The 19,524-nt window shown below is 46.2% G+C and overlaps 1 long non-coding RNA gene across 1 annotated transcript; it reads left to right on the forward strand.

Annotated features, from left to right (window-relative positions):
- Window positions 1–1,679: 1,679 nt before the first annotated feature.
- Window positions 1,680–4,655, forward strand: LOC144095015 (uncharacterized). The gene is made up of 3 exons (XR_013306663.1): window positions 1,680–2,322; window positions 2,441–2,568; window positions 3,085–4,655. It is a non-coding gene; the product is annotated as an uncharacterized LOC144095015 (long non-coding RNA).
- The last annotated feature ends 14,869 nt before the right edge of the window (window positions 4,656–19,524 follow it).

Genomic DNA, 19,524 nt, shown 5'->3' on the forward strand with positions numbered 1-19,524 from the left:
ACCAGTAATCTGATAAAGGGATTTAGAAATAACTTTTTGAAGGAGCGGTGGCGTGACAGCGGGAGAGTATCTTCTTTGCACAATGTATTTCGTGCCTGGCTATGCAAAAAATATATTTTGCTCGGCGAAGGAAGGTTGGTCGGTCCTTTCTAAATCATCTGCCCTTTTCATCCTGCTAGTAAATATCTTTCTTGAGGGCGCTAATATTTTCCCCTTTCTTACATTAACCAGGTATAATCCCGAGTTCTTGTCAAGTGTCCTCAGCAGTGGCCGCTGCAGCGTGAACGTCTGGGGCGCGATTAGCCTCCACGGCCTCGGACCATTGGTGCGACTACCACACTACTACAACTCGGCTTCGTACTGTGACCTTCTTGAAGATATCCTGATTCCATACGCTCTGGACGGGCCTTTCAAGGACGGTTGCTTTCTTCTGCAACACGACCAGAGCCCCATTCACTGCGCCAGAGCAGTTAAATCTCTTCTTGAGGAGAGGGCTGTTCGACTATTGGATTGGACTCCAAGAGGAGCAGATTTTAACATAATTGAAAACGTATGGGGTGTAATGAAGTCAGAACTATCTAAAATGAACTTGAGGACAGCCGGCGCGGACGAACTGTGGACAGCGGTTCATGACGAATGGGAGCGCCTTTCCAAGAGGGGTGGCTACGTTGAAAGCCTCTTTCAGTCACTCCCAGACCGCATGCAAGAAGCAATTCGTGTGAACGGGAATTTTACCCACTACTAGCTGGCCGCACACAAAAAAGCCCGTTTTTTTTTCTCCGCCATCTCAACTAAGGACAGTGGACACGGCAACGACACTGAAGAGGTGTAATGCCTGTAGGTCTGCGGAATCGATGGCCACAAACAGCAGACATTTACAAATGAATCGATATGCATTTGCATGTTTTCTAATGAATTGAAAAATGAGGCCAGGCAAGAATGCCGATAAAAATAAAAGATAACGAGTCGAATAGATCATTTAACTGTATCCTCGGTTTTGTTATGGTTCATGTAATTTTTTTTTGCTGTTTTCTTCTGTTATAAAAGTTATTTCTCTAAACAGTTGTCTTGTGCAAGTCATATTTGATAATAAACGTTAGTTTTCCTAGGCGAAGACCTAAATGATATCCGGCGTTTTTTTTTTTGTGGTTAGTCTAGAAACGTAAGCTCCGATATCAAATATTTTATTCTGTAGTCCCTCAATTTCTGTACTGGAGAAACACTGCATTCTTCGTCCTTCGTAAAAGTATATCCTTCACACGACAGCAATCTTCACTGACATATGCTGTCAAATAAGAAGAAATACGCGCAGCAAATTTAAAGATAAGTAAAAGTGCATTTCGGCAGTTAAGGGAAGAAAACTATTTTTTCCCTCAGCATTTTCCTCTTGTGAGAGGCAGCATCGTGACATGTTTCTACTGCATGCCTGCTGCAAACAAAAGCCTGCGCACTTCGTAACGCAGCTCGTCGCTCGGCGCGCGACATCGACGATAAACTCAGCCCGCTTGGATGAAGGCATCACCTGGCGGTTTTGCTCGCAACTGCGCAGCATCTTTCGAGCAAAGATAACGCCAGGGTTGAAGCAAAGAGCAGGGGCGCGATTACGGATCAGTCTCAATCGAAATTGTCTCAAAAAGTATATCATTTGGCTCTCTCCTATTGGTCGTCGGCCATTTTGATTTTTTTCGTCACTGACTGACGTCGTAAATGGCGCAGAAGTGGTGACGTTGGCCATCTAATTATGCGAGCAGATTGAGACGATTTTTTGAGACTGGAAAAAGTAGTATCAACACGTTTGAGACAGAAAATGGCGGCTGTTTACATCGTCGTATACGCGGGTGACCGTGCGAGCAACGGTGTCGGAGGGTGCATGAAGACGACTTTGACGCGCGGGAGAGTTATTTCGAGGAGACTGCGCAGTGTCTGTGCGACGAACTCGCCGTTGAACTGGGAAGTGCGCGGGTGAGTGCGCTGTCAGTGGAGCGGCAGTGCTGTGCGCGCTGCGCTTCTTCGCCTCCGGTGGGTTTCAAGGCGCCGTTGGAAATGAAGAAAACGTCGGCGCAGCCCAACCGACTGTGAACAAGCCTTTGCGGCGGGCAGCGGAGACCAATGTCAACGTTGGGTAACAGAAGGGGGGTGTTCGCTTTCCGAGGAGACCCGAGGGGAAGGCGGCGGCGAAGGAGGGCGTCCTTTGCCTAAACGTTCGCCGCGGCAGCATCTCCGGCGTCGTCGGGTGTGTCGATTGGGCACTCATCACTATCAAGGAGTCTGGGGGCAGTGCTGCGAACGAGCCGCAAGCGGTTCTACGCTGCGGACGTAATAGTGAGTATACCTCGGCCACTGTTTTTGACTGCATGAGTTCAAGTGCTACAAGTGCATGAGCTACAAGTGCGGGCCTCGGCAGCGAGAGTGAGTACGGGCTGTGCTTGTTTTTTCTCAGATCTGTGGCGCGAACATGTGCATCCTGGCCGTGGACTCGCGCTGACCCGGATCCTTCCGCGACGCGTTTGTCTGGCGGCATTCCGAGGCGGAGGAAGGCCTGCTGGACGACGGTGATTTTTTTTCTGGGTAAGCAGTAAAATAGCCGTGTCACCCGTCGGGCGAACTCAGTCACATCTATTGAGCTCCAGCACTATGCATTTGGCCGGATCTGCTAAAGCTACAAGAATCAGTCTGGACAGTTACACAAATGCAGACACTTTACAGTATGATACAGTGTATTGCCACCCTTTCCTTTTGTTAAATATAATTGCAGCAGAAACACAGGACACATATTACATTGTTGAAATGCATAGCCTTTCCTGTTGAAGAAACCAAAGCAAAATGCACCTGACAGCTCTTGTGTTTTGTAGGCAATCATAGCGCATCATTTATATGAATATGGTGGTAAAAGACTGACCTTACAGTAGTGCTCACTTATACATCTAAATCCTGCATGTATGTATGCTCTTGAATGTCATATTCAGCAAAGCCTGGATGTGGGCTACTTGGCGTGAGTTTTCTACTGTATAGCAGAGTGTCCTGTAATGCTGTTGAGATCACTGAGAAAGGACATGCTTAGCTGCATCATTTTTTGTTATTCAGGAGACTATGTCTACCCACTGGAGCCATGGCTGCCTGCACCAGTTGCATGACATTACAGACCTGACTCAGCAGAAGGCCTGTACAACACGCCACATGCTTTCACACAATTTGTGGCTGAGCGCTGTATTGGTGTGCCGAAGAGCTGCTTCCGTTGCTTTCAAGGACATCGGATGCACCAGTGCCAGTGGAAGTGGACAGTGCGCATCATCACCGCACGTGCTGCACTTCACAGCCTCTGTTTGGATGTGCCCATATCAGCAGAGGGTGCAGGCGACACTACCTCTGACCCAGATAACAACGGGCCACCTCTAAATGGTGGCTGCCTCGTACAGACAGGATCCCTCCTCACCTGCCTCCTGAGAAGAGCATACGGTGCTGTACTTTTGGCCTCTCTAGGACGACCCGTCTCCAGAGGAAGGCGTACCGAGGGTCGGTGCAGCGGCAGTTGCGATGGAAAATCTAGCGTCCAGAGACGACTCACCATGCTGGCATATAGAGTCATATCAGGCACTCTTCCCCTGTTGCCACTGTCATTTCCTTGTGTCATTGCACAACACACATCTGCAAGTGTGTGAGCAATTGTGTGATGTGGTTGTGCCCTTGGCCAACCTGTGTGCAGCGAGAAGCCAGCAGTGACAAACAAGTGCCCCCACCGGCTGCCACTTCATTTTCAGTGTGTTTGCTAGTATATCTTCCAGTCCCTCAGCAGCGTGTTGCACAGCCTCTTCCTGAAGACGGAAAAGGTGTTGAAGCAGCTCGCCCAATTTCTGAAAAGCATCATTTTGAACTCTCTTTTGTCAATGCTTATGTCAGCCCACCTGCCCCTTCTCTGCTGTCTCCTTCCAGCTTGGTGGAGTGCCTGTGGTCATTACCTGTGTGACGAACATGCATGAACCAAACGTGTAGTGCTGGAATAAGGCATGAAATATTTGTGATGCTTGTTGGAATCAAAAAGCTGTTTCTTATTGCATCATACATTCAGTAAGCGCGTTTATTTTTTTAGGCACAGCATTTGACACGAGTGTTTCTATTGCAGAAAAGGCAGTGTACATACAAGCATACTTTACCTTGATGTACAATTACCGTATGGCATTTCTGAGTGCAGTTAAGAAAAAAAAATCTGAAAAATTGAGTTCAAAGTGCATGTTTTCTTTCATACAGAGGCTACCTGTACAATAAATATGGCATAGTACAGTGTACATGATGCATTTTCCGGACTACAAAACATTTTGGCACATATAAGTAGTGTAAATACCAAAGCTAAGCTTTTAGCGTAATGGTATGTGGCTAGGGGTTTCGCTCTGTGCTAAAAGCTGTACCTACTGCAAGGAAACCGCTGTACAACAATGCATAATAAAGATTGTAAGGTGCAGTGGCTACAATGACTGCTGAATGACTAGAACATCTTCACTGATAGACAAAGATGTGTAAACATCACAGACACATCATCAAGGAGATGGTGTGTGATTAGAGGTTAGTTTACAATCACAAATCATGCAACACCGTTACTGGAAATGCTCTACAGCTCTAAGAATATACAGGCAGCTCCATTGTGGGAAATTTTGAGCACTCGGTTATTGCCTCATAACTGACACCTAGCTTGGTTTGCGTAACACAGGGCTATGAAGTCTTGTCCATGATGACACGAGACAGTGACAATGCCGAATGGCCGGACAAGCTCCTTGTGCTATCATAAAATATGTGTGATAAGTGCAACTGCTTTCTAGCTACTTTTCGCCTAGGTATTTAATGTCCTAGTCATTTTCAACTGGCTGTTCCCTTTCAAACTGGAGTGGCCTGTATACAGGGTGTCTCAGATATGATGGACCATAATTTAAAAAAAAAAACAAGTGGTCTTCCGACCTGAAAGGAAGTGCATGTTAGAAGCTATGCAAAGTATTTAAAGCCCTTCAAACACTGCCTTCACCAAACCCAGTTATACCAACATCACTCCGCCTGCTGAGCAAAATACAATATTACACATCACTGCCCTGTCCTACCTGCCTCACTGCCCTGGATCATATGCAATTCAAGCGCTGTGTACCAGCAAACATGAACAAACTTGCTCAACTTTCTGCCCAGTTGCAATTAGCCTCTATACAAGCAAACTACTTCTTTCCAGGTTGACCCTGGATCTACTACATGATCAGTAAATAACGTTAATGGAACAACCTCGTTCTCTCCTCGGTGACAATAGCAAAGTTATCAAGTCAAGTGCTTCCTTTCTCTCTAAACAAAGTGGAGCATAAGCATCACAATTTCTGCATCTTGCACAGGAAAAAAAAGAAACTATGGCAACAACTGAACATAAACCGAACGGAGCTACAAAAATACAAACGAAACATCAAGTGCTTAGCCCGATGTGGGCGGCAACACTTGGTTAGAAGGCAGAAGAGTGCTGCCACAGAGGCAGGCCGTGTCGGCTCTCATTTCCCGCACCGAGATTGCAAGCTATCAGCAGCTGCACCTGTCTGTCGGCAGTTGCTTCTATGTGATGATTCATGGTTTTCTGGTATTTTCTAAAGAAAATAAACAGAACCACACGTCACTCGGCGATCGATAGGCGCCGACCGAGAACACAGACTAAAGTTGTCTTCGTCGATTTTCGAGCCGAGCGCTGCTTGTAAGTTGATCTCGGCAGGCCCGTAGCATTCACTGCCTTCAATCAGATTTTTCTGCGCACTTAAGACATCCGCAAAGTACCTTGATTTTAGACGACACGCGAAAAAACAGGAACTAGCCATGGAATCAGCTGTTTTCTTGCAGGCCGCCATGTTCACGTTATGCCACTGCCAGCGTGCCCTCATGGCAAGAGAAGTTAACCTGCAGCAAATTTAATTGCAAAACTGAAAATGCTTCTAATTTTCCCTCATGTTGTTGAGATTGCAAAACAGTTTACTACCAAAATAAAACATTGCTTGTTTTCTTCATTGCGTTTTTGTTCATTTTCAGACTAACATGTTCACGCTATACCGCTGACAGCACACCTTCGCGGCAAAAAAAGTGACTGAACAGCAAACTTAATTGCAAAAATGAAAACACTGGTTCTTTTGCTTGGTGCGGTTGGGTTTGAAATACAGTTACTTAGCAAAATAAAACATTACTTGTTTTTATTCACTGCGTTTTTACTGCAAAACATTAGTCTACGGTCCCTTGTCGTGCGATTAGTGGTTTCGGGGCGGAGCCCACCGCCTCCTTGCTCCGCATTGGCCGATTCGGCGGTCGGCATTTCTCGGTGTCGTCATTTTGACGTCACTGTCTCAATATTGAGACAGTTTTTTGAGACTGATCCGTAATCGCGCCCCGGGGCTCGGTGGCGGGTACTCTCGCTGCGCGCGGAGAGCCAAGTGTTTATGACTGTTGTTGATAGGTGGCGCTTAGATGCAGTTTCTCCTTGATGCGTCGCCTGTCGCGTGCTCCGTATTATTCTGGCCGCACCTGTACTTTGTCCCCTGCGCTGCTGAAAAACCATTGAGGAGTTTGGTGACAAATAAACCCTATATTTTTGGCAAAGATATTAGGCTGTTGAAAGCACCACTTTCTTTAGCGGAGTGTAGCTAAAAAATAAATGATGCTACTATACTTTTAAAAACTTTTAAACTTTTAAAAAGAACGCTTGACGGCAGAAGCGCACCTATAGCATGACGACTGAATACTGAAGCTTTCGAATGCGTTTGCCCTGTTGCCCAGCGCGCGTCCGTCCACTCCGAATGCCGTTCGAAGCTCGAAACAACATTCCTAAGTATCCGTGTAGCACGCGTATATCACTAAAAAACCTAGTGCTTGTTTTGAATCAACTCAAGAATCCGCGCACTGACCCGCCCCCAATGAAAATGTGCAGGCTGCGTGTCCTGTCACTGTCGCGTATTCTATGTGAGAACATTAGCGTACACCTCTGTGCCAGCAAAGACAAACGTGGTTTCTAGTCTGTCGATAACGAATGAAATTTTCAAACAAATGACCCGACTGAGCATTTTTCACCAAGTACCAATGATTCTATCCAGAATCATGCAAAATAAAAACTGAAAAGAAACAGACGAAACTTTGATTTTGTGATCATTTTGAATTATCCTTCTCCTACAGATTTTATTCTCTACATATGACTTTTGTGTTTTCATTGTCATCATCATCAGCCTGACTACGGTCACTGCAGAGAAAAGGCCTCTCTCATGTCTGTGCATTTAACCTGTTCTTTGTCAGCTACGCTCAGAGAATCCCCGTAAAATGTGTAATCTCATCCACCAACCTAGGTTCAGCGCCTGTGACGTCGTCTTCTATGTCTTCTGTCCGTGTTTTTTAAGCGCTGTGAACAAAAAAATTGTGCTACTTATCCAGACTGGTAACGGTTTTATTGCCCTATTTCTTATTTTGTGCGTATAATTTCTGCTTATCCTTAGTTTCCTGTTCATTGGTTTTAGGCTCGCTCCATGTTTTTGTGTTACCTCAGATGGTTCCTTCAGTTCAACCTTTTGGTGAAGAGGTGAAACTGCCGCAAGGTTCAAGTTTAAAGATGTTTGTTTCTCACTAAAGAGCCGCTGTTAAAAGATACAAGTGCCGCATGCAAGTCTGCCTCGTATTAAGTGCAATGGCAACATTGATTAGTTGTGGCTTGGTGAGCATCAGCGGTCGACGTAGATGAAATAGCGGCGCCCGGCCTCGCTGGCCCAGGTCTTTCCCCAAACCTCAACTTATCGCGATCATCTTCTGTTAACCTATGCACACATGCATGGTCTCGATAACCAAACGGTCTCCGTAGGAAAACTTTTGGCGTCCGATAAATTTCGAAAGCCTGGCGAAACATGCTTGTTAGGGGACGCACAAACCGGTCGTAGCTGACCTGATTTGAACTTTTCTGGGGCATTATACTGCTAAAATGGTCTATACACATTTTATAGAATATGTTCCATATTTTAGACCTTTTCTTTGTCTATAGAGAATCTCTATTTTATCTATAGATAAAAGTTCAAAATACCTTTACAACCCTTTTCTCTAGACAATCTATAGACCTCAGTTTATAACAGGGTTAATTTTCCTTTCTGTGTAGTTAGTCTGTAGAATATCTATATACTAAATATCAATAACAACCTAGGTTTATTTTTGTCTGTGCAGAGAATCTACCTTATATAGATCAAAGTAGGTAAACGTTTCAATGTATCTTCATGCAGACAATCTGTGTGACTCCGCGTTATCGGGGAGCCTGAAGCCCAGGATGGCCCAGTTCAACGGTCAGGGCATGGACCTGAGCTATGTCAGTATAGAAAGACACATGTCGCGTGTACCAACGGCAGGAATCTTAACACGCACGCTCGAGTGCCTGTCTTCCACTGACATTACCGCCTCTGGGCATCGGCCGCTAGGCCTGCGACAATGTTAGGGAGGAAGGAGGGCGCCAGCCGACAAAAACGCACCATACAGCATGGTTTCCGACCAAGCGCCCAGAATTCAATGGCTCTAATGCCAGTGCAGGGCGCGCACTCTAGCGTTCGTGTCAAGCATGCTGTCGGCGGTACTGTTTTTAACCTAATGTGCATAACAAGTTCAAATTACTTTTGTCTATGAAATTTTTTAAAACTTCCTTTACAGTAAAGTCTACAGCCAGGTCTATTTCTTACTTTAAATGTCTTCGTAAGGAGCAAAAGATAAGCAGTGGGCTTTGATTCAAACAGCGTAACTATCGTGCTAAATAAGCTTTGAACAAGACGGTCACGTACAAATTCTCAAAATTAAGATGAACAGGTGGTAACAGCGATGTCGCGGGGAAGACCGTTCAGATCTGTGGCGGTTCGGAACAAAGCAGGCAGTGAGGGTCGTGGTGTGAATAATGTGGGCGCACAACTTGGAGCGGATGGCTTGTGCGATGAAAGATGCGGGTTTATGCTGTGATGTATTATAGCTCATAAAGGGCAGAAATAAAAACTTTTGGTGAAGGAAAAGGTTGGAATTGCGGCGTTGACATGTTAGCGTTGATAAGCCGGAGTCCGATTTTAGAGATGAAACGGTGACCTTTGAGTATGAGCCATGAGTACATCCAACACCACGATTTTGAGTGCATCCTATTATTTAAGCGAGACACGCTTCATGCGAGGTCCTCATGGGTAACGTGTATTCGAGATTCAGCCTAACAGGGGAGTTAAAAGGCAGTAATTTTACATTTGTCGGGGCACTCCCTAGGTGCCGTTCTAGAAAACCTGAGGTTTTGTAAGCTGCCGAGAGATAGTGACATATGCACACCAAGATAAATCTTGAGATAGGGTTATACCCAGGTACTCAAAAGATGCACGAGTTCGAGTGCTCTGTCAAGAACTCTCAGTTGTCATGACTGCCAGAGGACATGGATTTACATTTCTTAGCGTCAATGGTCATAGCGAATTTCTGTACCAGTATAAAACACTATCACGATCGTTATAGAGAGGAATGGGGCCAGAGGCGTTATTGGTAGTTCTGTAAGAGCCGCAGTCGTCTGCAAATACGCGTATATTACAAGGACACACTGAGGTAAATAGCTAATATATAATAAAAGCATCAAGGGACCAAGGACAGAGCCTTGGGGCACGCCAGAGGTTACTGAGAGGGGGCTAGACGAGTTATGGTTGACTAAAAGCATATGTGTGAAGCTAGACAAAAATTAGTCTTTCCAGGGTTAAACTTTAGAGTTAAAGTTGAGCGACTGCACTTAATATGTGATATAAAAATTATTGTCGTAAAACTGTCACCATCGGCGAGCAGCACGCTGAGGATGCATGATGGCTTTGAAAGCTAGTTTTTTTTCCTTCGTCAGGCTTCTATCAGGGAAGGAAGCAGGCAGCTTTCTCTGAAAGCAACGACGGGCACACACATTTAGTATTTTTTGGCACCCAGGACCACCTTTTACATTCTGTCCCAGCATACAGTCTCCTTCTCCTACTATTACTTCTCTGGTAGTAATTGTAATAATAAATAATAATAATAACATTAATTTTTTTGCCATAACAACTTGTGGTATATACAGACTCGGGCCTGCCAAAGCCAAGAGGAGGCTTGCAGGACAAGGCCAGGCAGCATCGGCGAGCGAAAGGAAACACAATAAAATATCATAATAAGTGTACATACACTGAGATACATATACAAAAGAAAATACATCGTACAAAAGAAAAACAAGTGTAGCAATGACATAAGTGTACTTACTCTGAAATACATATACTAAAGAAAATACATATTATCAAAGAAAAACAAGTGTAGCAATGACATGCTGTCTGCATCATTTTGCTTTATACCATCGATTTTAACATCCGTTTCAATGTCGTTTTAGAAGTAGCGGACGATACATGATCAGGAAGACTATTGAATATTGTACGCACATATGCACCTGGTCTTGCTTTGCCGCATCTGGTTGAGTTTTTAAGAACAATGTAGCGCTGACCTTTACATACGGTTCGGGTAGGAACTGATTTAAACTTGAAGGCAGGATTCCAAAAGTGTCCGAGAACAACTGTGTGTGTGTATAAACTTTCAAAGGACGGAAGAGCAAGAAAATTAAACAAGTTTACTTGAGGGGGAAAGGAATGTTCATAGGCGGTACTTTCAACGGGTTTTTTAGAAGAGCATCCACACGATCTTGCCACCTCTGTGAACAGTGAGCGAAAATTGTAATACCATACCTTATAACACTGTGCAAGTGCATGCATGATTGTCTTTTTTTTTCCTGATACAGGAAGGAAACATTTAATTGTAAAAAACAGCCATGCAGTCGCGCAAAATCAGCTACAAATGTGTGCCATGTGACTGTGCCACGAGAGATCACTGTTAAAGTAAGCCCCCCAGATAATTTATACAATGGACATTTTCAACTCTTGCGCAATGGCAATTTTTGTCGTTGTGGCTGTGTAAAAAAAAAAACAGATTTAGTCAGTACAAATTTCTTCAAGGGGGTTTCTAAAACACACTAATATTATTTTTGCTGATTTACGAGAAGACTATTGAAAGGAAACTAGTTCATAGCATTAAAGATATTTTTGTAGGAAATGTGCTTTGGTATTAAAACCGTATCGTCGGCGTACTGAAAAACCAGGGAATTTGTTACTGCTGACACGAAGTCATTTATATACTGTTTTAAAAGTAAAGGTTACAGAATGCACCCTTGAGGAACCCCAGCCTTCAAAATCTGACGGCTGCTAATGGCTGTGGTATTATCAAGTGCTACGACTTTTGAGCGATCTTGCAACATATTTTTCAAAAGGTCATAAAATGGACCCCAAATTACAAGCTGGTATAATTTTTGAAATATTTCGTAATTTACCGTATCAAAAGCTTTGGCAATATCTAGAAACAGGCAGCAGGCAAAAAGATTGTGATGAAAAGCACAGTACAATTCATCTGCAAATTCTTCTACGAGTGAAAGCGTTCCACGGCCTTCAATAAAACCGAACTCTCAATCAGACAGAATAACAAACTTTTTTTAAATGATGTCATGTACTTTAACATACGTTTTTTTCTACAATATGGGAAAGTATTGGTAAAACGAATATCAGCAGGATTGTCACGAATCTCTCTCTTGCCACCCTTGTATATTGGTCTCACAATCGCTGTTTTTAACCCACTCGTTATTGCAGCAGTCTCAAAGAGTCCATTAAGGATGGACAGAAGGATGTTCGCCAGAGCTCTATAAGTGTTCTGAAGCAGAGAAACTGCAATACCATCAAGACTAGGTGGTTTTTTACGTTTGAAGCTGAAGATTATGCTCCCCAGGTCATCTGCCGCCATCTACGGTAAAAAGGGGGATGCAGATACATTGCGTGTAAAGGAACATATATTTTGTGGCAAGTATGAACACGACTGAGATAGGCGTGCGAATTGCTTGTTGATCAATTCAGCTGTTTGCTGAGGATTAAAAGAAATTCATTGAAAAAATGACATATTTACGTTAACGCCTCTCAAATTATTAGTCAATGACTTAGTTTTGACGGTGTTTCAGGCAGCTTGTCTAAATCACTCACGGCAGTACTGCCGTTTAGCAGAACGGATAAGCGCAACAACTCTGTTTCTTGCGGCTCTTTATTCGGTGCGCAATTCAAGATTTTATTGCTAAAGGCTTTAATGGCTCATACTCCCGGTCGAGATCCTGTCGGTCCGTTACATCGCCAACCAGAAGTCACAAAAACGGAAGTGACGTCATACCGTCTGTCCGTCCGTTAGGTTCTTCAAGTCGATAAGACAAAAATCATTATGCACGATCGGAATCGAAGCACCATCCCTCCGCTACGTAGCCCAGCGTACCAACTACTACGCTATTTCCTGCCAACGCATACGTTGTTAGCCTTTTCTAGCACGCTGGAGAGTGTTTACAGAAAGGCGTCGAATCAGACGGATGCCTCCCAAACGCCCTCCAGTGTATACAGCATTTGAGAGTCACAAACAATTGTGTATTTAACATCTTAACCACACATCACTGACACAAGCTGCAACACCCCGCGAGCGGCGTTAGAAGTTGGCAACCCTTGATTCTTCTCAGTATTGTGGTCAAAAAATCGGCAGACTATTAAATAATGATAGGACAAACGCTGCGCAATGACAACTAAAGAAAGATTGCAGCTTGGAGCACGTATGTCTATGTGTTCTAGACAAGACTGAACTAATCTACCGCTGATCGCTTCCTGGTGAGACGGTGCGTTGATAACATTTTCTATGCCAGAAGCTGACAGAACGGCTAGGGAATCTTAAACAGCCGTTTTTGTGGGACATAATATGTCTATATTCAGGTCTACTACTAAGCAAAATTGATGGATTGGACTATTCGCCTGCAAGACTATATCATTTCTGGTAACAAACGGGTGACGCTGTTGATGGTGGCCGGTAAATGGGCACCAACCCTAATGATAATTGCTTAGAGCAAAGTTGCGAAGCTAGGCATTTTGCATGCACAAAAGATATTTTCATGGACAAGAAGACGACAAAGTGGGCAGTGGTGTGGCACGGGGCGCTCGCGCTACGCCCACAGCCATTAAATCATTCCATCGCCATCTGTCACGTGGCCCTGTCTTCACCTGCTTGCCGTCACGTAACATTTGGTGGAGGTGCGGAGTTAATCGTCATCCTGGTCCTGGAGCTTTGACGTCCTGCGTGTGCTGTGGTCGACGGTCGTGTGTTCCTGTCCGCACCACCCAGCAGTGCCCCAGCCGACCAGCCCAAAACCGATCCCGCCGTTCACCACCGCCCCGTCGCTTACCCCGACCAGAAGACACGACGACGCCGCTGCAACTGGAAGCTATTTCGCCACTGACCTTAGAAACCGCCAACATATTCGAACACAGCCCCTGCCCACGCCGTTCGGTGTGTTCATGGGCTTTGACAGGTTGATTCAAGGTCACCTAGCTACTGTCCGGAACCTTCCTGGACCAGCGCCCATCTGATCATTACCTGCTAATCTCTTTCATCGCGACGACAAGCCCTGCATCTTCTTCTCTTCTGTGTTCATCCCTCCTGTCACCCCCTTCGTCACGTCCTGCGTTTCATCCTCACTGCCGTTCTTCTAGATCGCACAATCGGGACGATCGCTCGGCAGCCCCAGGTAGTGTCACGGACTAGAAGACGACAAAGTGGGCAGTGGTGCGGCACGGAGCGTTCGCGCTAGGCCCACCGTCATTAAATCATTCCATCGCCATCTGTCATGTGGTCCTGTCTTCAACTGCTTGCACGTAAAAATATATCAATTCTAGATGTATGAAACGTGTCGCGGGCATAGGCAGCAATTCCATCCCTTCTGCGTGAAGAACGAGTCGCGAACGTTTAATGACAACAATTCAGCGTAAACAGATGTAGGCAAGAATCTTGAACATTTACCTCTGTTAGCACAAATATATCTACAAAAGCAATGGCAAACTCTGCGATATTCCTAAACTTCCCCCAATATTTGCGTACGCTACGAATGTCAACATTAATCGCAGTAAATACTATATCTGAGTTTGTGCCAAAGCCCTCGTTGAATGATTCAAAATACTGGAAACATAGAGTGGCTGCTGAAGCGCCGTTCATTTTATTTGTGATAGATCTACTTCACATGTCACTCGGAAAAGAGGAGCCTTTTCATCTCTCCTGGCAAAGATTTTACCTCCTGTTAACCAAGCATACTTATATTCCTTTTTTTTCTGCCTTCCTGGCATTCCAGAACAAGTCACGGTTCATTATTCTTAGGATATCACTAAAAATAACTTTGGCAGTGACTCTGATTTATGCAGTTCTCGGAGATTGTTTCGAACGTTTAACCATTTTCCTCTGGTTGCTACGTTAGAGAAGCGTGCCAGGGTGATAGCAGTGCGGTCTTTCTTTGCAGGAAGGCGATGTACCGCGACAAACTCGTAAGTTGAGAAGTTTACCTGATCCAGTTTCTCCGCCACGTTTTGTAGCTTGTCAAGCAAGTTTTCATTTGGAGTACTGGCACACCATATACCTAAAGGTTAGCTTTTTGGTTGTATTGCTCCGCATCGCTTTGTTCTTTAAGCATGTTGTGCAGCTGCGCACTCTGTTCAATTACAGTCTACCGCAAGGCCTTTATTTCTTTATCCGGAGCGAACGCCGATTCCTTGCTCGATTTCAACTGCTCTCTCAATGAGACGCGCTCACTTGATAGGAAATTAGCCAATTCTTCAAGGTCCCCCACTGTTTTTTTTTCACTTTAAGAATTTGTGCTTTCAGAAGAAATAAAGAATCTACCTTGCCTTGTCCACTAGGGCTGGCATAGGTTCAACATTATTTTATTTCCTTTGTCTCATCTGTAAAAGCCGATATTGCTTCCGCGATTTCGTTTAAGCCTTCGGCATCCAGCTGCGAAGGACCACCACGCTTTATGGCAGTCTTGCATGGTTTGCAGACCCATACATCGCGTTTGGCTTGGCCCATTGTGGTAAAAGTGTTTGGTGCTATTCCCGAGCAACCCTGCCCTAAGTGATACGAGTGCTGGCAATCTGAACACGTCATTACGAGGCCATACTTTGTAACTCTTTTTGACAACTTATGCAGCTATCTATCATAACACCGTACCATATAATAACATAGGTAAGCAGTCGTCACCAAAAGAAAACAGAATAACTGCAATAAAATGACCAGACGCGTTACCTGTGCAAAGTACAAGACCTCAGTGATGTGCCCAGCGCATCGGCGCCGACTGAAGAAGGGTCCCGGAAGGCGGCTTCATTTGTTTAAAAACGCTGGTTCAGTGTTGCTTGCGGGGATCTTGAACGTATTATGAATTGGCGGCAGCTAGAAGCGTTTCCCCCTGGAAATCTTGCGCATTCCGCTGACGGTGATGCCTAGGGCTGAATCCGTTGAGGGCTCGCTGTTTACTGGTACTGCTACTACCTTGGAAAAGTACAGGGCCTCAGTGATGTGCCAAGCGCTACACCGCCGCCCCCCGAAGGGTCCGGGAAGGCGGTTCCTTTTATCCTAAAGACGCTGGTTCAATGTTGCTTGCGAAGATTTTGTTTACATTCTGAACTGCGGCAGCTAGAAGCGTGTCCCCCTGGGAAGCATGCGCTGTCCGTTGAGGGTGATGTTGCAGGCTGAATCCATCGAGGCCACGCTGTTACTAGTACTGCTACTACCTGTGAAAAGTACAAGGTCTCAGTGATGGCGCCCAGCGAAACGCCGCCGACTGCAGAAGGGCCCTTGAAGGTGGTTACTTTTTTCTTGAAAACGCTGGTTCAGTGTTGCTTGCCGGGATCTTGATTGTATCCTGAACTGGCGGCAGCTAGACGCATGTCCCCCAGGGAATCTTGCGCTGGCCCGTGAGAGTGATATCCCGGGATGAATCCATCAACGTGTCGCTATTTACTGGTGTTGCTACTACTGTGAAAAGTACAGGGCCTAACTTATGTACCTAGCGCAACGCCGCCGACCTCATAAGAGTCCGGGAAAGTGGTTCCTTTTTTCTTGAAAACGCTTGATCAGTGTTGCTTGCGGGAATATTGATTGTATCTTGAATTGGCGACAGATAGAAGCGTGTCCCACTGGGAATCTTCCACTGTCCGTTGAGGGTGATGTTTCGGGCTGAATCCATCGAGCTCTCGCGGTTTACTGCTACTGCTACTACCTGTGAAAAGTACAAGGTCTCAGTGATGTGCCCAGCGCATTGCCGCTGACTGCAGAAGGGCTAGGAAAGGCGGTTCTTGTTATCTTGAAAACGATGGTTCAGTGTTGCTTGCGGGGATTCTGATTGTATCCTGAACTGGTAGGAGCTAGAAGCGATTCCCTCTGGGAATCTTGCGCTGTCCGTTGAGGGTGATGCCGCGGGTATTCAAGTCAAATGTTATTTTCCTCAGGGTCCTCAGGAATGCCATACACGATTAAGTTATTTCTTCTCGAGCAGTTTTCTAGTTCATCAATTTTTTTCTCAAGGGACGCTACTGTTTCCTGTAAGACAGAAACTTGCTTCACGCAAGTGGAAACTTTATCATCTAGAAATGAAAGCCTTTCTAATTTGGTGTCAATGGAAGTGAGCCTATCTTCTTTAATAACCTTTAGGTCGTCTACGACTTGTTGCAGCTGCCTAGAAAGCTGTGACATGTCGGGACCCGGGTTAGTCTCTACGTCCCCAGCAAGCAATAACAGCTGTGAAAGATACAAGCATAAATCATAAAGCAACGGACACGCAAGCCGAGGGCACCGAAGCACAATCAAACAAGGGTTATTAGAGCTAATGCATCTTCCATAACGTTTGCTCACCTGCACAAAGCAGACAAACGGGTTAGCGTGCATGGTTGACGAGCTGCCGTGCCCTTGGGCTCGCGGGGCGTGATGCCCTGGCCTTATATACTCCGGGGAAGCTCGCAGTGCCACCAGTGTGTCGCTGATATTCGACACGGCTATCATTGTGGATTTCACCGGAAGGCCACGCTGGAATCCTTTGTCATGAACTGCAGCTGGCGCGTGGCATGCGCGATGCTCCAGTAACTTTGAGCCGATGGTCGAGGCTGGCGAGACTGTTTAGTCGCTCCGAGATGGAAGCAGAAGCAGGACGCCGATGAGCTGCACCAAGCAGACAAACGGGTTAGCGTGCATGGTTGACGAGCTGCCGTGCCCTATATATAAAGACACACACACACGGATATATATATATATATATATATATATATATATATATATATATATATATATATATATATATATATATATATATATATATATATATATATATATATATATATATATATATATATATGTGTGTGCGTGCGTGCGTGTGTGTGTGTGTGTGTGTGTGTGTGTGTGTGTGTGTGTGTGTGTGTGTGTGTGTGTGTGTGTGTGTGTGTGTGTGTGTGTGTGTGTGTGTGTGTGTGTGTGTGTGTGTGTGTGTGTGTGTGTGTGTGTGTGTGTGTGTGCACATACACGCACGCACCTGGGCAGGCGTGACTAGCCTGGCACAAAACAGGCTTGCGATAGACAGACAAAGACAAAACTGGTAAACTCTGGAAATCGCCAGTGTAAATTCTACTGCACTAAAGGTAACGGTTCTAACTAGGTCTAGGGTAAACTCTGGAAATCACCATTCTAAGTGCTACTGCACTAAATGCAGCGGTTCTAACTAGGTGTACAGGGGCAGAGACTTATTCCCCTACAAATTAACGGAGCGCGACGCTAACGAACCGAACAGGCCGGGAACCAGGAATCAACTGCATTTATTCTGCGCAGCACGTGGCCCCACGCAGCCAGGGCGAGCGCTTGTCAAGAGCCGAGGCGGCGCAGAACTGTTGATGGTGATAGTGCCTCTACAGGGCGTCTCCCCCCCCCCCCCCCCACCGGTGGATCGGAAGGAGAATGGCAGTCAACAGCACGGTACTCATGAGACATGCTTGCTGATGACGCGGACCAATTCAGTGGGAGAAGTGTGCCTTGAGATTTCGTGGTGACGGGGTGAAAGAGAAACGTGCGCGATGTACGCGGGTTTCCCGCTGTAGATGGCAACGATTTCTTCTCGTCCATCGAAGGACAGCTTCAGAGTTCTCACACCGCCGCAGGACGAGATAAGGGCCATCGTAGGGAGGGGTGAGCGAAGGCTTGACGACGTCTCGACGCACAAAGACATAAGTGTACGTTGCGAGGTATTTGCTCACCAAGAGTTGCTGAGCCGATGGACGTGTGGGGACGGTTGGCAGGCGCCTGAAGAACAGTCGTAGTTGTTCCAGGTAGGCAGGTGGCGAGATGTCGTAGGTGCGGGCTGAAACGAAGAACTCGCCTGGCAAACGAACGGTAGTCCGACCATTTCGACCGCCATGCACTGAAAATCTTCTTTAAAGGCCGATCGAAGGCTGACAAGCTACAAAGGAAGAGAATCGGGCCAAGAGATGCGAGCTTCGCGTGCAACAAGGGCAGCCTTCAGGTGTCGGTGAAAGCGTTCAACCATGCCGTTCGCGGAGGGATGAAACTCGGTGGTGTGAACATGGCACACGCCAAGCAGAGATGTCAGGTCACGAAACTAGGCACACTCAAACTGGCGGGCACGATCCGTGTTCACTACTGTGGGGAAGCCGAAGCGGGAAATTCATCCACTGACAAAAGTGGACGCCACTCTAGACGCCGTGATATCGGGCAGCGGAAAAGCTTCGGGGCACCCTGTGTAACGGTCAACACGCGTAAGTATGTATTGGAAACCTCGTGATGGGGGAAGAGGGCCAACAATGTCGACGTGCACAAGGTCGAAAGAAGAGTCGGGGGGCCGGAAAGGGTGGTGAGGCGACCGCGTATGACGCGTTTTTTTTGGCAAGCTGACATTCCAAGCACTCACGAGCCCAGCGACGCATATCTAGGTTGACGTTTGGCCAGACGAACTTAGACGTCATGAGCCGCTGCGACGCACATCACGACCATGCATGCCGGGATTGCTTGCGTTGTGCAGCTGTTCGAAAACTTGGCGGCGGAACGCGGTGGGTAAAAAAGGCTGTGGAGAACAACTGGAAACATTGCACAAGATGGTGTCCGAGCAGAACGGCATAGGCATTTGCGACACGGCCAGAGAGCAAGGGTTGGCCTGGAGGTCTTGAAGCTCACTATTTAATGTCTGTGCGGCAGCCAGCGCTGCGAAGTCAAACGCGCCTGATCCAAAGCAGCGACACTGGAGAGCGCATCGGCCGGACTGTTCACGGGTCCTTGGGTGTTCTTATATCCATCGTAAATTCGGAAATAAAACTCAGGTGCCGCATTTCTGGTGCAGTGTATGAGCTTTGATTCACACGAAATGCAAAAGTTAAGGGCTTGTGGTACGTGAGCACATAAAAATTGCTCCTTCCAAGATGTGACGGAATTCTAGAATGGCGAGATAGTCAGCCAGCTACTCACGGCTGAAAGCACTGTATGGCGTTTCTGCGGGCTTGAGCTTCTCGGAGAAAAAAAACCCATCGGGCACCAGCAGTCGTCTTGAAGCTACAGGACGACGCCTATAGCTGCACCAGAGGCGTCGGTGATGAGACGCAACGGAGC

The sequence above is a fragment of the Amblyomma americanum genome, chromosome 6 (assembly GCF_052857255.1).
Source record: "Amblyomma americanum isolate KBUSLIRL-KWMA chromosome 6, ASM5285725v1, whole genome shotgun sequence".
Classification (NCBI taxonomy): Eukaryota; Metazoa; Arthropoda; class Arachnida; order Ixodida; family Ixodidae; genus Amblyomma; species Amblyomma americanum.